Genomic DNA, 21,712 nt, shown 5'->3' with positions numbered 1-21,712 from the left:
AAACAAAAAAAACACCAAAGACACGCAGTTCTTTTAAATTGTGCTTCAAACAGATTCTATATCTTTGGCATGCAAAATATCCCATATCTCAAGGCTCTGCTAAATCTGAGAAGAATCCATTCTTAAGGATGTTTGCTCCTGTTTATCAAAGTCTTGAGAAAATGTGCATCAAATTGTTAATACTGATATGACATGAAGTGATTTAATAATATGATTTAATAATATATGTGCTCGGAGTTATGAATCCTATCGGTTTCCTTGATATGATAATATTGATAATGATAGTATAATAATAATAACAGTTATGTATCGTCTTATATAAAAACCGCCACGGTGGCCGAGAGGTTAGAGCGTTCGCCCCGCATTCATTCATTCGAATCCCGGCCGCGACAGACCCAAGTCGTTAAAACGGGTAGTGATAGTTCCATCGCCAAACGCTCGGCAATGTCCGGGTCCTCGGAGATGACCTTAAAAACGGATGCCCCGTGTCACAGTAAGTGTGGCACGCTAAAGAACCCTCACTGCTCAATGGCCGTAAGTGTCGAGCATAGGCCTACATTTGAAGCCCTTCACCGGTCTGGGTGACGTCTCCATATGAGTGAAAAATTCTCGAGCGAGACGTTAAGCAAGATACAATCAATCAATTAATCAATCTTATATCAAACAAATTACTCTAAGGCACTTTACAAGGGTAAGAAAAGGAATGCAACCATACAACACAATTAAATCAACTTTTGATAAAATGTACGCAAAATGAATGATCATTATGTATACTAATATATATATATATATATATATATATATATATATATATATATATAAAAAATATTAGTATCCGATTACTGAGACTCTATTTCATGTATTATATATATATATATATATATATATATATATATATATATATATATAAAAGCACAAAAACCCAACAACACCCTACTTTCTTAAAGTGTCGGATCTGAGAAGATACAAGGCCAGTAAAGAAATTTATAAAAGCACTGAAAAGGCCACGACACTTTTGGTTATTTAAAACTCAAAAAAAAAAGCCACCACCATTTTTATCACTCAGTACAATAGTGTATCACTCTTGTCACCAATGTAGTTTATCGATACTTGTCGTTTTTGCGTGTTATTTGTTTATGTAATATATGTCTCTTGATAAAGACGCGGGTTGCGTCGAAAATTTGAGTTTTAAATAAGCAACAGTGTCATGGCCTTTTCAGTGCTTTTATATATATATATATATATATATATATATATATATATTATCCGGGTTAGAATAGGTCCTCGGTGCCCCCTTGCTTGTCATAAGAGGCGACTGAATGGGGCGGTCCTTCGGATGAAACCGCAAAAACCGAGGTCCGTGCCACAGTAGGTGTGGTACGATAAAGATTACTACACATATTATCACCAGTAATTTGAATTATCGCCTTTACATTGTCAGTCAAAAGTCAAACGGAGAATAATCAAGTTGTTTTTCTTTACTTTACCAAATGAAAAGGTGAAAATAACGAACAATGATCATCCCCATAATTCCCATTTAAAAATATATAATTAAGTGTAGGGCAAGCATGGACCACTGGACATATCAGAAATGGGACCAGGTGCCTAGGAGTAGTAAACATTCCCTGTCGATCGGTCACACCCGCCATGAGCCCTAGGGCTATATCAGATGAACGGAGCAATCCGCAGTCAAAATCATTGTGTGAAAAACAGCCTAACAATTGGTATGAAACACGTCAGACAGCACTTGATCCAATGGTAGGTTGTATCGTTAAATTAGATCGTTATAATGACCATAAAAATTGCGAAATGCTGACTTTAAACGAGACTGTTGTAACATCAACTTATTTGCAAGTATCCTGCATCAATTTAAAAACTGACAATGCGCACATGTTCTTGTATATCGAATCAGTCGAAAGACATAAACACCATAAGCAAGTGATAATGGCATATTGCTACACAAAAATGGGAAGTGACGATGGAGAAGCTGAAGATTTCCCGTTTGTCATAAAATTGAGTTGTTAGTTTGCCGTTAACATATATGTTCAATATAAAAATATCCATGTATGAAGCATATGTGGAAGACTCTGTGGTGTCTTATTTTCAGTTTACTGGGATATGTGAAATCAAGTTTTGAATGAAAATATGTATTTTTAAGATATAAAATGTCGATATATATCTAAATGTCGAGTTGAAGGCCACAGTAAGATACATGAATAAAATCTTCAACTGATTAAAGAGCACAATTCGTGCCCATGTGAATTCCAACTGACTGTTTGAAGACTTGATCACCAAAGACGACGAAGATGTTGTGAATGGGGAACTCCAGCATCTAGGGATGTTGATTACCAGCATTATTGATTTAAAACCTGTGTCCTGGTATTCTTTTATTTAATGACCCCTTAGTTTCCTCGATATAGATAAACCCACAAAGATTACATTCAATTGCAAAGACAACGTTAGAAGATTTACAAGTCAAATTTTCAAAGGCTTTTGTACAGTAATTATGTCCCATGAGGTTACTAATAAATGAATGATCAATATATCAGAGGTTGTACAGTTTTGACAGAAAGAACTAAAGCCATAAAGTACTAAAATTGGCCCTTTCGCCAAAATAAATGATACTTTCACAGTTGATGCTCAAAGATTGATAGGTTATAGAACAATTTATTTTATAACAATATCTTTTCTAGATTTCATTTTACAGTCGTTTAAACTTGGTGTTGTTTTTCAGCATTAAAACTATATAACGTCATGATTCTTACGTCATGATGTTGACGTTATGAGAATTAATGCACAAAAATGGACGTATAGGTTAATATATTATATTTTGGGGGCATATTCTGGTTGTAAACCAAAGCTGTTAAATTCCTAAAATAGTAGGAACTCCTGAAATATTAGGAACTCCTAAAATATTATGAACGTGTATATTTTCTATGATGTTTAAATTTGTGACATATTGCCCCTCCTTACATGAAAAGTGAAATGTAAGAGATTGCACTGTTAATTATAGCTTGTTAATTAATCAAAAGGATTAAGTATTCTACTAACACAAATTAGATGATACGTTTTACGGTTTCCTTGATAAACATAAGATATCCACGTGTACTTTAGATTCTCCCACACTGAAATTGGACAAGTCATGCTATGATATGATGCTAGTATCCAGGTTTCCATGGTTTGACTAGTAGAGGGATTTACATTGCCTAAAAGCTCTTGCGCAATATTTAAAGGACATATCGCATGTTTCCAAAGTTCATTAAATCATATACAATTTGTTTTCCTTATGCATATAGGGATTAATTCTAATACTTATTTCGTCGAAATACTGCGATAAATAGCTACAATACGATTTTATAAATTAAACCCGAGTTACCTATAAGCAATACAAAATAAATAGTTGGGCAAACACGGATCCCTGGACACACCAGAGGTGGGATCAGGTGCCTAGGAGGAGTAAGCATTCCTTCTTGACCGGTCACACCCGCCGTGAGCCCTACATCCTGATCAGGTAATCGGAGTTATCCGCAGTCAAAATCAGTGTGCCAAGAACGGCTTAACAATTGGTATGAAACACGTCAGACAGCATTTGACCCAATGCGAGGTTGTATTGACGAACTAGATCGTTATAACAACCATGGCAAACATTTCGTTCATCAGGTAGTCACGTGGTGCTGTGACGTCACATGCGCTCTTCTCCGGTCAGCTGATAGAGAAAATGAAGAAGTACATGCATGAAAGGCGAAGACAAGGAACAGCGAACAATTTCATATATCCCATAAACAATACAAAATAGATAGTTGGGCAAACACGGACCCCTGGACACATCAGAGGTGAGATTAGGTGCCTAGGAGCAGTAAGCATCCCTTGTCGACAGTATATATACATTTTCTCATCCACTAATACCATTACAATCACTCCCTTACTGTATTTACGCTTCGTCGGTGTTATCTTCTAACTGCATGCACCCGTATATTCTAAACATTTTCAGGCTTCCGCGATAATGACGCTCTTTATGTACAAATGAAATAATCTCCCAACGCGGCACCGTGCTTGGAACAGAAAAAGAAAGATAACTCTTGCAGATATTGACTACACAGTTTGCTAAAAAGTAGTTATGTTATCGATTTACCTGGAATCAAAAGTACCACAAACTGTATATCTTACTGTATAGTAATAAATATATATTTCAATATTTCATAAAACATGGTTCAAAAACTTTCAAGATATAGATCTATAAGTATGTATTAACAAGCAGAAAATGGTTTATTTCTCTACTAACAGACAATTGGATAAGTAGTCTGTAGCAGAAATACTCATAGCTTACTATTTCATTATGAAAAACTGTGATCTCCTTACTACAAAGTATAATCCGATCAACTATATTTGTACCAAACAGATCCTCCGGTGTAATATATCTGTGTGAATACTTAGTAACTAATAAAACAAACTATCTAACCCTCTTTAATTGAAATAACTTTGGGGATGTTATTTCTAACTTCATCTTCGCTAGCCAAGGGTGACGATACACGGTGTTCCTCTTTCACCGTGTATCGTCACCCTTGGCTAGCGAAGATGTTCTAACTTTGGAATCACTCATTTCTAAAACATGCAATTTGTTTTAATATGAGTGCTCTTATTGTGACGTTTAAAGTCTTAGTTTCTATTTTCAAAATCTATACTGGTTTCCTAAAATAAAGATAACCATTGAAATCTTAATGTTTTGGAGTCTGTTTTCGAATTGATCATCTAAATCAAATAAACGTATATTTTCATTGTCAAAATTTATAACGAATACAAATTGTAAAAAGTTTTTGTTTGTTTTACGTCGAGAAATTGTTCACTCCTGTAGAGACGCCGCTGGGTGAAGTACCACAAAGTTAGATCTATACACTTCACTCGGGGCCGTGGCAGTTAGGTTTCTTTATCATAAGAACTCCCGCGGCGACATGAGGGGGCGGACATTGTGGTAGCCCTCTCCCCCTCCCTCCCCTTTCCCAGAATAGTAATAAATTGCAATTCATTTTGGGTATTGAAGCGTAATGCATGCCAGTTTACTACCCATATGCACTACAACAGTTATAATACAATCATACAAATATAATACTAGGCTAAGACCTGGACAGAGGGAAGCAGGATAGCAGAACGAAGGACAAAATGGGGAGGAATTTTTCGCGACCTTATTCTCCACAGGATAAGAAGGAAGTAAATCAAGTAAGTCATATATAACAGGCTTACTGCACTCAGTCTCCGACCACGCTTTCCGCTAACTGAATGTCGCCTCAAACTCCGTAGAGTGTCAATTTTCCCCTATGAATAACACACGCATTCACACCCACATACATCACATGTTTACTCCTTTATTCAGTGGATATCGCCTATTACATAAAACTTCAATTTTACGTAGGGTGGTTTTACAAAATATCAAGAAGCAAAAGCAAAATTTCCAGCAATGCAGTATCGTAAATGAATAACAGGGGGGGGGGGGTTGTTAGCTTAATGTGAAAAAAATCTTCCATCATTTGTGGTTTGACATGATTTATATCCAACTCGCCACAACTCGGGGATAGAAGTTACACAACTGGTTGAAATCATATATCAAATTACAAACTATAGAAGATCCTATACAAAATGAATAAATAAATAAATATGCATATCACATATGGAAAAATGATCAATCTCACAACTCCTATGAGCAATACAAATTAGATAGTTGCGCAAACACGGATCCCTGGACACACCAGAGGTGGAATCAGGTGCCCAGGAGGAGTAAGCAACCTCTGCCAACTGGTCACACAAGCAGGTAGCCCTATATCCTGATCGTGAAAACGAAGTTATCCGCACTCAAAATCAGTGTGCCAAAAACGTTATAACAATCGGTATGAAACACGTCAGACAGCATTTAACGTAATGATAAGTTGTATTGATAAATTAGATCGCTATGATGACCATATAATTTTCGAAATGCTGACTTTAAACAATACTATTGAAATCTCTGTACCATACCATACTGTATATACAGTGCAAAATTATCAGTCAGGTGCTTTACCCTCGACCACATAAACATTCTGTTGACGGATTACTGCCCAGATTGCACTTGCCCATTTACGGACCAGGTGGGACAGACATATTGCAACACATCCTGTTTTTACTATATTATACTTAAACCTAAACTACACTATTGGTAAAGACAGCAGTCTATTGATATTAACATGTTATATTTTGTGAAAACATTTTATCTTCATTACTATCAGCCTGATCAGAAAACAGAGACTTTTTAGTCCTTTTGTTCCTCATAACTGCTTCACTTGTATTGTTAGATGGTGTCTCGCAAGTCATTTGCTCCCGAGTTGATTTGGCCATTCTTTTCTGAGACACTACAATATGAGATATGGAGTTGTAGGAAATGATATATAAAGTCAATGACATGCACATGAAAATAAATAATTAATACAGTAGTCATCAATTTTGAATAAATATCTCAAAATATCATTGCTGGCTTACCATTTGGACGGAATATATCATCATTAAAAACTTCAGCAACCCCTTTGCTAAGTTTCTCCTTTAAAACATCGACATTGAATACTGATCAGGAAAATGAAAGTAAAAGCTAATGACCGTAACAGCATTTTATACGATAACTATTTACAACTTAATCTTGGAAACTCATATCAAAATATCCATGTTCCTCGTCACAAAAACTAATGCAAACAAAAGATGTGGATTTTCAATAAAGATAAAATGTTAATAATAATAATAAATAAAATTTAAAAATGGTGCTTAGAAATGCATCGAAAGCAGTCAATTATGGAACTATGAATAGATACCGATCGGGTCTTCTTTTTTTTTTTTTTTACACTGACATGAAACTTTACACACCTTCAGGAGAGAGTACTTACATAATTATATATAATGAGAAATCTAGACAGTATGTAATATGACTAGTTTCATATTAAACTTTGATCAGCTGTTTCAAGCACTAGCACTCAATAAATACCGAAACTCCTGCCTCTCGAAGTATTTCAATTGTGTCTGGTCCCAACAACTCGTTGATAGTTTCTCCGTAAATAGGAACCTCCATGAATTTTCTCCCGTTGACGGAATACATTGTTTTTGGAGCATTAAAACAACAAAAACATTTTGCGTACAACGTAAGGTATTATGATTACACGGAACTATAAATTCTGTATCTTTTTATAGTTCCGGTGGAGACGTGAGATAACCGAAACTAAAATTATCCATTTTAATTAATACAGTTTTGGACGTGATACAGTGATATATATATATATATATATATATATATATATATAATATATATATATATATATATATATATATATATATATATATATATATTATCCCTCTTCAGGGTGTAGAGTTGCTTATGGCGCACCAGATTAACAAACTCAAATAACTGAAAATATCTTTAATCATTTGAATATATCATCACTTCATTTGATGTGAGCATCCATTCGAGTAATCTCTTCAAATGATTAATTATATCATTGCGCGCATTGATTGAATTGTTGATAGCATTAATTATTCTGATGAACTGATACGCGCTATAATTGAATTGTTGCTCTCTTCAAATGAATAGACGATAGACAATTGAATTGGTGTCTGCTGTAATTCAATTAAGAGAGTAGTAATTCAGTTAATACACGCATCAATTCGATTGGCTGGTTGTATTGCTTAACGGGAATATTTCACTCACATGGAAACGTCACAATTGCCGGTGAAGGGTTGCAAAATTTAGGCCTATGTTTGGCGTTTACTGCCTTTGAGCAGGAAGGAATCTTTATCGTGTTACACCTGCTGTGACATGGGGCCTGGGTTTTTGCGGTCTCATCTGAAGGACCGCCCCAATAACTCGATTCAATCAATGCTCGCAATAATTGAATTGTCGTTCTCTTTAATTGAATGAAACCGCCGCGGTGGTCTAGAGGTAGATCGTTCGCACCACATACGGAAGGTCGGGGTTCCAAGATGACGTTAAATACGGATGTCTCATGTCACAGTAGGTGTAGCACGCTAAAGAGCACTCACTGCTCAATGGCCATAATCCCCGAGCATAGGCCTAAATTTGAAGCCCTTCACCGGTATTTGTGACGTCTCCATATGAGTGAAAAATTCTCAAGAGGGACGTTAAACAAGATACAATCAGTTAATCAATTGAATGAATGGTATCAGTAATTGAATTGATGTGTGCAATAATTCTTTTAGAGAGAGTGACTATCTAATTAGAGATATCTTCAATTCACAATTTACACACTTGAATTAATTATCTCTTTAATTGAATTGATGCTCTCTTTAAAAGAATCATGGCGCACATTAATTCCATACATAAAATCGTTGAAAGTAATTTAAAGATATCCTCAATGAAACTAACGAGATCGTCAAATGATTTATATCAAGCTCCAAATTAAATTCTGCGAGCAATAATTCCACAGTAATTGATTTGATACCCGTATCAATTCAATTATTGAGCGCGATTGATGTTATCTTCAAATAATTAAAGATATCTTCGAATTATTTGGGTTTATATTAACATGGCGCGCGCGTGTTGTTTTTTATATAACATTCTGCCCTATATAGGAGCTGATTTTACATTTTTACTTGCCACAACCAGGGATTATGGGATGTACATGTACATTGTATGCATCTGTGTGTCTACTCGCCGTCCACTTCTTATTTGTATATATTTGTAAATATTTTGTATTTATAACCGATGAGTTGTATAGAGAATCTGAATTAAATTATGCTGACTCTAAATCCCAAACCTCGTAATGTACAAACCCAATTTTTTTCGTAGAAACAAGTGAATTGTACTTGAAATATCACGAAACGTTACGTATTACTGAGAAAAGTGGCGTATGTAAATAGCATTTAAATTCACCTTCAGGAGAGTTTGACGTTTGGGAATATTTAGACTTTGGTGCAGTTGTACTTAGAGAATCCTTTGATGTTACTTGTACGTATTTGTACGTAGTTATCCCCGCGATGTCTTCCGTTCTGTTCTCCACACAGCCGTACCGTCTATCACAAACTTCTCCTTCTGTACAGTTACACACAAAATAACATTTCTCTCCGTAATAGCCGGCTGAACATGGCTCTGAACAATTTGCACCAAATGTACCGACTTCACACGCTGAAAAGGTTGAAATGAAAACATCAAAACGAGGCAGGAATAAAAGTGGTACTATATGACGTTTTATTGCATAGAAATCAGTATCTCATATACAGTCTGTACATTATTTGTGTTAAGAATTCAAACATTCTACTAAGTAGTAATGACGTACGTTCACAACTCTTTTTTTCTGTAGCTCTGCAATTGCTCTTACAGCCTGGCCTAAAATATAATTCATCATTACATGTACATAGATGTAAGCGTTAAGAAAGTATATAGCTATTAAAGGACACATCTCATGTTTTCAAAGTATATAAAATTACATGCATTTTGTCTTCCTATATACACTTAGCTATGAACAGATTAACAGTTACCGAAATGCCAGTAATATAATTCCTTTTTTCTACGATGTGTCCACAATTCAATGAACTATGAAGATATGCATATATATATATATATATATATACATGTATATATATATAGATAGATAGATAGATAGATAGATAGATAGATAGATATATAGATAAATAGATAGATAGATAGATAGATAGATAGATAGATAGATGCATTAACATATCCTTTGATATACATGTATGGACGTATCCAATGAAACGATGCTCAGTACTGTTACAGTTCTTTTGTCCAAGTAAATACTCCTAGAATAAGACTCTTTCAACCGCCCACAAAAATACACCCGATAAGAGCCCTACAGCCATCCCCACATAAAATTACATACGGTAATTCCCAGGGAAATACATCAAAAGAGTCTCTCAGGGTCTAAATCTAAATACAACAGATTAAGTTTAAGTTATCTGTCCGTCTGTATAGACGAGTACATTAGATAAGAATTTATCAAGGATGCTACACATAAGACTACGGGACACCTCTCTAACACAAAAGTGTTATTGTTACCTGCAAGACATTGACAAATTGACTACTGTCAAAGTACAAAAAGAGAAATCTTACCAATTCTGATCATGACATTCTTCCTTACTTTCAGTACATATTGTAAAGAAACTGATTAGTATCAAATAAGTGGTAATCATCTTTCAATCGGATCTTCAGGAATTGTGATGCTTGCCGCATTTGATATCACGTTTATCAATTTTCAATTACATTATGAAATACTTCCTCTATGTGTGATGTACATCAATCTTGTTTAACATGTATACGAATCGAAGGCTATTTTTGTCCCTGTTGAGGGGGATTGGATAACCTACATGTGCTTTTCTTTGTATCATCGTCTCATATTAGATTTTCAGGATGAAAGGTTTCCGCATCTTATTTTTCACATTGAAACGAGGAAATTGATAATTATTGGCCATAAAACGTGTCCATCTCCAAGGACTGGTGTATTTCTACAATAAATGATATTTATATGGTAGGCGTTCAAATCCGTGATTACCATACACGGGTTAAGAGAGGTGCACAGAAAACCTTTAATGTTTAAAAAGGATATCTTACAAGCTCACACATAATTGCACCCAAACATGACGAACTCTGTCATTAGAAGGACTTTGAATTAATCATGTTGGGAAACAATATACAAAGATATATTGGATGTAAATATATACATGTAGACTTCAAATATGATATCAAATGCCTTTCATATATGGTACACTAAATTAACATGAACTCTAATTGAAGATATCTTTAATTAATCAAATAATTAATGATATCATAAAATTTAATAATCGAATTTAATTGAATTGTTGATAGAATTAATTATTCTGCTGAATTAACATTAATTATTCTGTTGAATTGACACGCGCTATGATTGAATTGTTGCTCTCTTCTAGTGAACTGATTATATCAACAATTCAATTCATATGTGTTATAATTTAATTGAAGAGAACAATAGCTCAATTAATTTGCTCATTATTCAACTAATGAGCACAATATTTGAATTATTGCCCTACTGATGCGCGCAATACGTCTTTTTGCGAGAGAGAGAGAGAGAGAGAGAGAGAGAGAGAGAGAGAGAGAGAGAGAGAGAGATTATTTAATACTAGATATATTCAGTTCAACAGTAATTTCACCCTCACTTGATGTCATCAGATTTTGCAAAGTCAATGGTTTATTCAGATTTATGCATGATAGGAACATAATGTTTTGTTAGAGTCTTTTCCGATAGGTATTGTAAAAAATCTTGTTAAAAATAAACTATTTCAGAAGTCCAAATTATGGTGTGTCAAGGGGTTCGTGTTTGTCCAACTATCTATTTTGTATTGCTATTAGGAGTTATGAGATTGATCACTGTTCGTTATCTTCACCATTTATGCAAGAGCTTGTTCTGCGTATAGTCAGTTTTGAAATCGAGGTAAGTTACTGACAAACAAGTTGATGGTACAGGGATTTCAACAGTCTCGATTGAAGTCAGCATTTTGCAAATTCTATGGTCGTTATAACGATCTACTTTGTCAGGACAACCTCGCATTGGGTCAAATGCTGTCTGACGTGTTTCATACCGATTGTTTAGCCGTTCTTGGCACACTGATTTTGACTGCGGATAACTCCGGTTACCTGATCAGGATATAGGGCTCACGGCGGGTGTGACCGGTCAACAGGGTATGCTTACTCCTCCTAGGCACCTGATCCCACCTCTGGTGTGTCCAGGGGTCCGTGTTTGCCCAACTATCTATTTTGTATTGCTTATAGGAGTTATGAGATTGATCACTTCGTTATCTTCACCTTGCATGTTAAAAAAAATATTGAATCCAAGGGATATAACTCTTTTCATTGATTTCTATATCAAGTATATTATGCGATAGATTTCCTTTATATACATTTTTTTACAGACATTTTGTATATTTTTATGTGAAGAAACAGTTTCAGGAAATTGTTAGGAATCCTATGATATCATCAGAACCAGTTTTTATGAAATTTTGATAACATTATTTAAGGAAAATAGCAACTTTTTGACGGTGATATGATTCTGTTTATGTTATCTTCACCTTACATGTATTGCTCGCATCTTAAAAAGTGTGGTGACCTATTAACTCTAATAAATGGAAATAAATACACTTTTCAAACTTGTATCAGACAAAGCTGCGAGCATGGAGTTACCTTAACTCTTCCTATATCGCACCAGGCAGTTTGATCGGTATAGCGCGTAAAAGCATGTCTACGCAAAAGGAGTGCCTCTTAATCTTTGATAGAGCGGTCATAAGATAAAAGATGTATATATCAGATTTGATTTTAAGTTTGCTTTATTTTTAATTACATGTATATGTAGGTACCCGGTATAAGCACATATTTAAGTAAATAGAAGCATTGAAAGATGTCTTTTGATGAAAGATGAAGATAACGAATAATGATCAATGCAAGGTGAAGATAACGAACAGTGATCAATCTCATAACTCCAATAAGCAATACAAAATAGATAGTTGAGCAAACACGGATCCCTGGACACACCAGAGGTGGGATCAGGTGCCTAGGAGGAGTAAGCATTCCTTCTTGACCGGTCACACCCGCCGTGAGCCCTATATCCTGATCAGGTAATCGGAGTTATCCGCAGTCAAAATCAGTGTGCCAAGAACGGCTTAACAATTGGTATGAAACACGTCAGACAGCATTTGACCCAATGCGAGGTTGTATTGACGAACTAGATCGTTATAACGACCATGGAAAAACATTTCGTTCATCAGGTAGTCACGTGGTGCTGTGACGTCACATGCGCTCTTCTCCGGTCAGCTGATAGTCTAGGTCACCTACACGTTTGTCAATGCAGTGTTCTATGAGACAAACGTCTAGGAGCATTCTACGATAAACATTTACACTCCATAACGAGGCTTATCCGAATTCTGATAAAGCAGCTGATTGGTTAATGCATAATGATGACGGATGCAGTCAAACAGAAGATAAACAAAGTTTTATCAGATTTAAAAATCGAATTCTCACTGAAACCTTTACAGAAAGAGTGTTTACTTAAATTACCAAATAGGTCAGACGTGTTGGCAGTATTACCAACAAGCTATGGGAAATCGCTATTGTATACGATTCTACCTCAATTAATGTTTGAAGAAGACCTGCATAGTAATACGTTTATTTTTTTCCCCAGTGATATCGTGTGTGTATTTTATGTATATTTTTTATATTATGTTATCTATTTTTCTATTCTCTCATTTATCTGTCTGTGAATATGTTTTATACAGGACCACAATGTAAACTAGTCATTTGTACTAATTGTGCTATCCTGTCTAAATAAAAGAATTTATTATTATTATTATAATACTAGTTCTCGTGAAGTCAGCATAATTCTGGTCATATCGTCACTGGTTTCTCTAATGAAGGACCAAACACAACGTTTGCTTTCTTTAGAACAAGCGACACATAAACTGACATTTGGAACAACAGCTGTGGTCTTTGTTTTCTTCGGTGTCGCCATTTCCGTTTTTTGATAGCGCCCCCTCGCGGTGTAATATTTTTAAATAGAACGCTCCAAGGCGTTTGAGTGGGAAGTCAAGCGGCTTGCGTGACCTAGGCTAGTCAGCTGATAGAGAAAGTGAAGAAGTACATGCATGAAAGGCGAAGACAAGGAACAGCGAACAATTTCATATATCCCATAAGCAATACAAAATAGATAGTTGGGCAAACACGGACCCCTGAACACATCAGAGGTGAGATTAGGTGCCTAGGAGCAGTAAGCATCCCTTGTCGACCAGTATATATATAATTTCTCATCCACTAAAACCATTACAATCACTCCCTTACTGTATTTATGCTTCGTCGGTGTTATCTTCTAACTGCATGCACCCGTATATTCTAAACATTTTCAGGCTTCCGCGATAATGACGCTCTCTATGTACAAATGAAACAAGAGGTACTGTGAGCAATGCTCACCAAGAATAACCCCCTACTTACCCCAATCTCCCAAAGGGTGTTGGTAATAGGTAAAACTTCAGTATTATGATCCAAAAGGTATTTAGGAATACAACATCTCCATGCGATGAAAAAAACCATTAAAAAATTTAAATGGAAACCATATTGCTACTTCGATGTCCAGTGCGCTTGACCTTTGACCTTTTGACCCCAAAATCAATAAGGAACATCTTCATATCATGGCTAGTCCATATGTATGATATGGTGACTGTAGGTGGAAAGGATAACGCTTTAGAGCCCGGAAACCATATTGCTACTTCGATTTCCAGTGCGCTTGACCTTTGACCTTTTGACCCCAAAATCGATAGGGAACATCTTCATCCCATGTGTAGTCCATATGTATGATATGATGACTGTTGATGGAAAGGATAATGCTTTAGAGCCCGGAAACCATTGCGTCTACAGACAGACGGACGGACAGACAGACGGACAACCCGATTCCAATATACCCCCCCCCCCAACTTGTTGGGGGGGGGGGGGTATAATAATCTCCCAACGCGGCGCCGTGCTTGGAACAGAAAAAGAAAGATAACTCTTGCAGATATTGACTACACAGTTTGCTAAAAAGTAGTTATGTTATCGATTTACCTGGAATCAAAAGTACCACAAACTGTATATCTTACTGTATAGTAATAAATATATCTTTCAATATTTCATAAAACATGGTTCAAAAACTTTCAAGATATAGATCTATAAGTATGTATGAACAAGCAGAAAATGGTTTATTGCTCTACTAATAGACAATAAGATAACTAGTCTGTAGCAGAAATATCCATAGCTTAATAATAGCTGAATATCTATTAGAATAGTTCATAAAACATGGTTAAAACATCCAAGATATAGATCTACAAGTATATTTTAACAAGCAGGAAATGGTTCATTGCTCTACTAATAGACAATTGTATAAATAGTCTGTAGCAGAACTATCCATAGCTTACAGATCAGACAGATCCTCCGGTGTAATGTATCAAAGTATCTGTGTGAATACTTAAAGTAACCAATCAGACAAACTATCTAACCCTCTTTAATTGAAATGACTTTGGGCAAATTATTTCTAACTTTGGAATCACTCATTTCTTAAACATGCGATTTTCTTTAAATATGCGTGCTGTTATTGTCACTTGAGATATATCCTGGTTTCCCAAAATAAAGATAACCTTTGAAATTTTAATGTTTTTGAATTGATTGATTCATTAAATATTGTTTAACGTCCCTCTCGAGGATCTTTCACTCATAATCATATGGAGACGTCACCATTGCCGTTGAAGGGCTGCAAAATTTAGGCCGTTGCTTGGCGCTTACAGCCTTTGAGCAGGGAGGGGTCTCTATCGTGCCACACCTGTTGTGACACCGCCCAATTTAGTCGCCCCTTCGACAAGCAAGGGGTACTGAGGACCTACTCTTACCCGGATCCCCACGGGATCGAATTGATCATCTAAAACAAATAAACGTATATTTTCATTGTCAAAATCTATGACCAATACACATTGTAGAAAGTTTTTCTTTGTTTTACGTCGAGAAATTGTTCACTCCTGTAGAGACATCGCTGGGTGAAGTACCACAAAGTTTGACCTATGCACGTCACTTGGGGCCGTGACAGTGAGGATTCTTTATCGTGACAACTTCCGCGACGAAATGAGGGGGCGGATATGGGGGGTAGTCCTCTCCCCCTCCCCTGAATAGTAATAAATTGCATTTCATTTTGGTACTGAAGCGTATTGCATGCCAGTTTACTACCCATATGCACTGCAACGGTTATAATACCTATACATATAACAGGCTGAAATTAATTTGGATTCAAGACCTGGACAGAGACAAGCAGGATAGCAGAAAGGGCAGAATGGAGAGGAATTGTTCACTATTCTCTACAGGGATAGAAGGAAATAAGTCAAGTAAGTCAAATATAACAGGCTTACTACTCTGACCATGCTTTCCGCAAACTGAATGTAGCCTCAGTAGATTAAAATTAAAACCGGCATCGAATACGTATAGCCGGTGCGATCAGTTTGATGCAAATTAGTGGCGAAAAGGTGAAAGCGAAAGAAGTTATAGACAAGAAGTTTAAGAATCTCCCCACTAAACTTCTTTCTCTCCCTCCCACTGGATTTATCCATATTTTATAAACTCTGTGTTTTTTCTAATTCAATATATTTTAGTTGTGAAGTATAAATAAAATGATTTTATGTACGTTACAGCAGCAGATATTGTATCAAATGTTTTTCGATGAAATTGATTGTCCCCGACACACTTCAAACCTGTTTCTTCTTTCAACAGAAGTTATATCAAATAGACGTACGCAATGTGGCTATACTGTTGCGTTTTCTCCCTTGTAATTGTGCGGCACAGTGTACAGCAATGTTTGGCATGAGAGGAAGATATTTCAGACGTGAAGGACTGAAAACTTTCAACACGACACAAATTAAATTGCGTTTTTCCTGTTTCTGATAGGAAATATAAAAAAAAAAAAAAAAACAGACGCCGACAAAGTGTGTTTTAAGGTTTATTGCATGGATGTTATTCAACATCCTTAACAAACTACCGGTATGTTCTGAAGTCACAGGTTCTGAGTTTACTGGGTGAGTGTCTGTTTGATTAATTGATTGAATATTGTTTAACGTCCCTCTCGAGAATATTTCACTCATATGGAGACGTCACCATTGGCGGTGAAGGGCTGCAAAATCTAGGGCTATGCTCGGCGCTTGCAGTTTTTGAGCAGGGAGAGATTTTAATCGTGCCACAGCTACTGTGACACGGGGCCTCGTTTTTTTTGCGTTCTCATCCGAAGGACCGGCCCATTTGGTCGCCTCTTACGACAAGCAAGGGGTACTGAGGACCTATTCTAACCCTAATCTCCCCGGGTAAATCCTTTACGATATAAATTTTAAATCTTTTGAAATTGATATCGTTGTTTTATATCAAATCTCCTAACTGATTGGTATGATCAAAGTAAAAGAGCATGCACGTTTGCTTCATTTTGATTAGATAATATTAAAATGTCTATAGTTCTGTCATATGAACGAGGAAAACGTGAAGATATTCACAGCATAGATAAATAAGATAAATGTCAACAAATTGGTGGAACAAAACATATCAACCCACACACGCATATTTTAAACATGTTTTAAAACTGCAATTCTTAGAATGTCCATAAGCTAACTGTTCACCACCGCAACGCGGAAGGAGACATAGAAATACCGGTGTCCGTCCGTCCGTCCCACTTGACTTTGTGGATGCAACTCCTCTGAAACTGCTAAACGATTTTGTTCAAATTTTGTAGGATTATTAGTCACCATATTGCACCTCCATTTTAATTCGACAAATTTTACAGGAGGTATGGGACTTTGTTGAATTTGTACATGCTACACTATAGGAACACCTTATGGACGCAACTCCTCAGAGACCGCTGTACGGATTTTGTTCAAATTTTGTAGGATTGTTAGTCACCATATCTACAATTGATCATATTGCGCCATCATTTTGATTCGACAAATTTTACAGGAGTTATGGAATTTTTGTGCTTCAACTTTTTTTCGGCTACGCGTATCAGTCTTGTTTTCCGGAATAGATTTTGTCAGATAAAACTGAATGCTAGCATTATCAATAAGGTGTTGATATACAGAATATATGTAGATGAATTATCAAAAATTCATCACGTGACTGCATTACGTTGTCAGTTAACCGCTGTTTAAGACATTCTGAAACTAAAACTTCATTATCAACATAGTGGTTAAACCATACATCACCAAATCCTTTCGACAATAATAAACGCTAACTTGACACCACCATTAATGCATGCAGGTCTTATGATTGGGAAAAAACATGTCATCATACATGGACTACAGAATACAATTTTTAGTTTTGAGAAATTTTAATCAGTATTTAATAATTTTTATCATACGTCAATTATACAATGGCATATGACCACCATCTCAGACCTATACGCCTCTTTCATACAAACTCCTCCTGATGATGATGTAGGAATATAACTAGGAAACCCCGAGTTCTCTCGATCCCGGAAACCAATTCCAACCTCAGAGATGAGCTTCGATAGTGACTGTTTCTTTGTCAAGTGCCTGACTACGATAACCAAGGGTCTCTCGGATGTGACCTTCAAAAACCGAGGTCCCGTATCACGATAGGCATTGACACTATAAAGAGCCCCCACTGCCACGGCGCTGAGCGTTAATCATAGGTCTAATGTGTGGTATTTTACCTACAGATTGTGACAATCCTTCATGAATGATTTAAAAACAAAATGAATATATATTAGACAAAACAATAGAGAAACACATACTTCTATGTTTTATCATGTATTCATATTTCATCTTCACCTTTCAGTGGGAATATAAAGACATGCCATAGTTTTACTATATTGTATATTGAGATTTTTCAGGTTTGGACTGCTTGCTGTCTCGTGTGTAAAAGAAGATGACAACTAATGGGGCCAACATATGTATGTATAGCGTAATCAAGTACATCTACACATATATTTACTTTTGTAACGTGCCAGGCGTTTGCAGAGCATCTAGGCTCGTGCCCGGTTCATCCGAATTTTGATGAACAATGATGAATCTGATAAATTTCACCTATCTGGAGTTTATCTCTCTAATTGCAAGAGGTACAACTAGTCGCAAAATATACATCATTAACACCTGTTTGGTGTTTAACCAAATACAAGAGGTACAAAAAATTGCAATATACATAACATTCTTTACACCTGCCTCGTGTGTAACATTTAACTCCTATGTACAGCTGGCACTTGTCAGATTTATGACTGTTTATAGCCACTGGGCCTTCTCTCTTGCCACCTGCCTACATGTATAACAACTTAAGCTTGCCACTTGCATATACCACCTACCTAACCCACTTGCATATACATCTTGTCAGTAAGTCACTTGTATCTGCCAGTTGCATATGCCATTTCTCTTTACAACCTATCATTGGGTCAAGCTGTCTGATGTGTTTCATACTGATTGTTAAGCCGTTCTTGGCACGCTGATTTTGATTACGGATAACTCCGTTTACCTGATCAAGACATAGGGCTCACGGCAGGTGTGACCGGTCAACAGGGGATGCTTACTCCCCCCTCTGGTGTGTCCAGGTGTCCGTGTTTGCTCAACTCTTTTGTATTGCTTATAGGAGTTATGAGATTGATCACTGTTCGTTATCTTCACCTTTATAGGAGTTTTGAGATTCATCACTGTTCGTTATCTTCACATTTATAGGAGTTATGAGATTCATCACTGTTCGTTATCTTCACCTTTCTTCAACCACTGGGATTAATATGCCAGTCACTTGATTGTTTACGTTTCATAAACCAGTATCATTGCTATTGATACTTGATTGGATATTTAATTTATAACCGATATGGTATCTTAATCTATTTAGTTACATAGAAGTCCTTTAACAATCGCCTTAAATGGCTGCTCACTATATATGTCTCCGTATGTACCCATATCAACAGGCTATACGATTTACCATATCTTAATTTAATTAGGAGCTCAAAAGTCTTCATGACTATCCACAACATGTATAGTTATTTTTGTTGTTGTTAGTGCTATATAATCAATGCACATATTAATCCCGTTATTTGCACTGATCTATGTTAACAATTACATTGTGAAAGGGAGATAATTCACTGTCTGTTTCACTTTGCTGATCGTTTGTGGATTTCATAGTTTCCTAGGATATACGAACATGTACAAATGAATTATTTTAAAAATTAGTTATATCGATTTCTACAATTTACTTCCAAAATGTAAATGATTGCAAGTTGTGGGTTATCTAGCATAAATTTGTAGTTTTGACTATTGGGAATACACAGGGATACACAGGGAATGCCCGACTATTCAAATGCAAATTGTTGATACAGCCATGAGAATTTATCATATTTAATATTTTCTGTAAAGTTTGTTTTAGTAACTTGTAATAATCTGAAAGAAAGCGTGGCACACACATGTAGCGAGGGAAAGAGTCAAAAATAATTTTGCCAATTTCATTAAAGAATGTTTTCATTCTTCTCTCATAGTCGGTCGCCCTATGAACATGCATGCTCATCTGACTCACAAATATTTTCTGTCGACACAGAAAGCAACAGTACCATAGTGATATATGATGAATATTCGTCAAAGAATGGAATGAACGTCATCGTTATACTGGTTACAGAGCTCATAGTCGTGGTATCCATCTTCCTTATACTTCTGATACACTTTCTCAGGAAAAGTTAAGAAGGCTGAATCCAGAAGTCTTTAATCTGTGTACAGATATATGAAAAAATGTTTCAAAACGTTTCATTTCATTAATGTCTTACAAAGCAAGCTTTCCGGTGTATATTTTAAATCATATTTCATACAGGGACTCAAAATTCATTCTAAAATTTTCAGTTTTTTAGTGTTGTTTCCTAACAATAATGATTTCAACTTCTCCATCGTCAACTTCCCATAATTATGTAGCAATATTCCATTACCACTTACATATGGTGTTTACATCTTTTAACTGATTCGGTACGCAAGAGTTTGTTCTGTGTATGGTCAGTATTTCAATCGAGGCAGGCTACTGACAAACAAGTTGATGATGCAGGGGTTTCAATAGTCTCGTTTAAAGTCAGCATTTCGCAAATTCTATAGTCGTTATAACGATTTAGTTTGCCAACACAACCTATCATTGGATGAAATGCTGTGTGATGTGTTTCACGCCGATTGTTAGGCCGTTCTTGGCATCTCGATTTTGACTACGGATAACTACGTTTACCTGATCAAGATATAGGGCTCACCTCGGGTCGTCAGGGGATGCTAACTCCTCCTAGACACCTGATCCCACCTCTGGTATATCCAGGGGTTCGTATTTGCTCAACACTCTATTTTGTATAGCTTATAGGAGTTATGAAATTGATCACTGTTCGTTATCTTTGCCTTCCTTAAAATGAAAATTGAAGAATGCTTCAAACAGTAAAATCATTTGTTAATATAGGTATCAATATTACCAATTGATTTATCAATAAATACAAAACACGTGATATCAAGCTGTGAGGAAATTTACAGAAACATGTTTAGATGTTCGACATATATTGATTGATTGACTGAGGTTTTACGCAGTTTTGGCAATATTTCAGCCATTTTACGGCAGTTCACTTATTGAAATATGTTTGGTTGTGAGTGTTTGAGTTTCTCCACCAGGGAATATATATATATATATATATATATATATATATATGTGTGTGTGTGTGTGTGTGTGTGTGTGTGTGTTTGTGTGTGTGTGTGTATGTATATATATATATATATATATATATATATATATATATATATATATATATATACAATGTTGTTTACTTTGATATCTTTATTAATTGTAATGATAGCCATTTCCTCATTAATGTGATACACGTAGGATCGTGATAAGTATAGTTCGACTGGGAATTCTGTTTGATGCGAAGATTCTATGCAACGTTTACAGTAAATGCTAATAAATAACTATGTTTTTAAAGAACAAGCACTACTAATCATTTGTTTCTTTATAGACAGCAGAACTACACGTGAACAGTTGAAATCAGAGACAAAACATGTAACATCAGGGGACGCCACTCAATGTTGGTGGAATGCAATTGACTTTATAAATATTCTGTAGCATTGTGAATAAATGAGCTAAAGATATTTAGACGTGTATATTGATATGAAAGGTACCCGATGATATTTATTAGTCATATCT

General features: G+C 35.8%; 2 long non-coding RNA genes across 2 annotated transcripts; one reads left to right on the top strand and one right to left on the bottom strand.

Moving 5' to 3' along the window:
• Positions 1–5,347: 5,347 nt before the first annotated feature.
• On the bottom strand, positions 5,348–7,280 carry LOC130055081 (uncharacterized). Its single transcript, XR_008803341.1, has 2 exons — positions 6,505–7,280; positions 5,348–6,377 (listed from the first exon to the last, which is right to left on the bottom strand). It is a non-coding gene; the product is annotated as an uncharacterized LOC130055081 (long non-coding RNA).
• Positions 7,281–16,469: 9,189 nt separating this feature from the next.
• On the top strand, positions 16,470–21,206 carry LOC130054782 (uncharacterized). The gene is made up of 3 exons (XR_008803166.1): positions 16,470–16,584; positions 18,402–18,461; positions 20,096–21,206. It is a non-coding gene; the product is annotated as an uncharacterized LOC130054782 (long non-coding RNA).
• Positions 21,207–21,712: the final 506 nt, after the last annotated feature.

The sequence above is a fragment of the Ostrea edulis genome, chromosome 1 (genome assembly GCF_947568905.1).
Source record: "Ostrea edulis chromosome 1, xbOstEdul1.1, whole genome shotgun sequence".
NCBI classification, from domain to species: Eukaryota; Metazoa; Mollusca; class Bivalvia; order Ostreida; family Ostreidae; genus Ostrea; species Ostrea edulis.
This window is presented reverse-complemented; position numbering and strand designations above follow the sequence as displayed.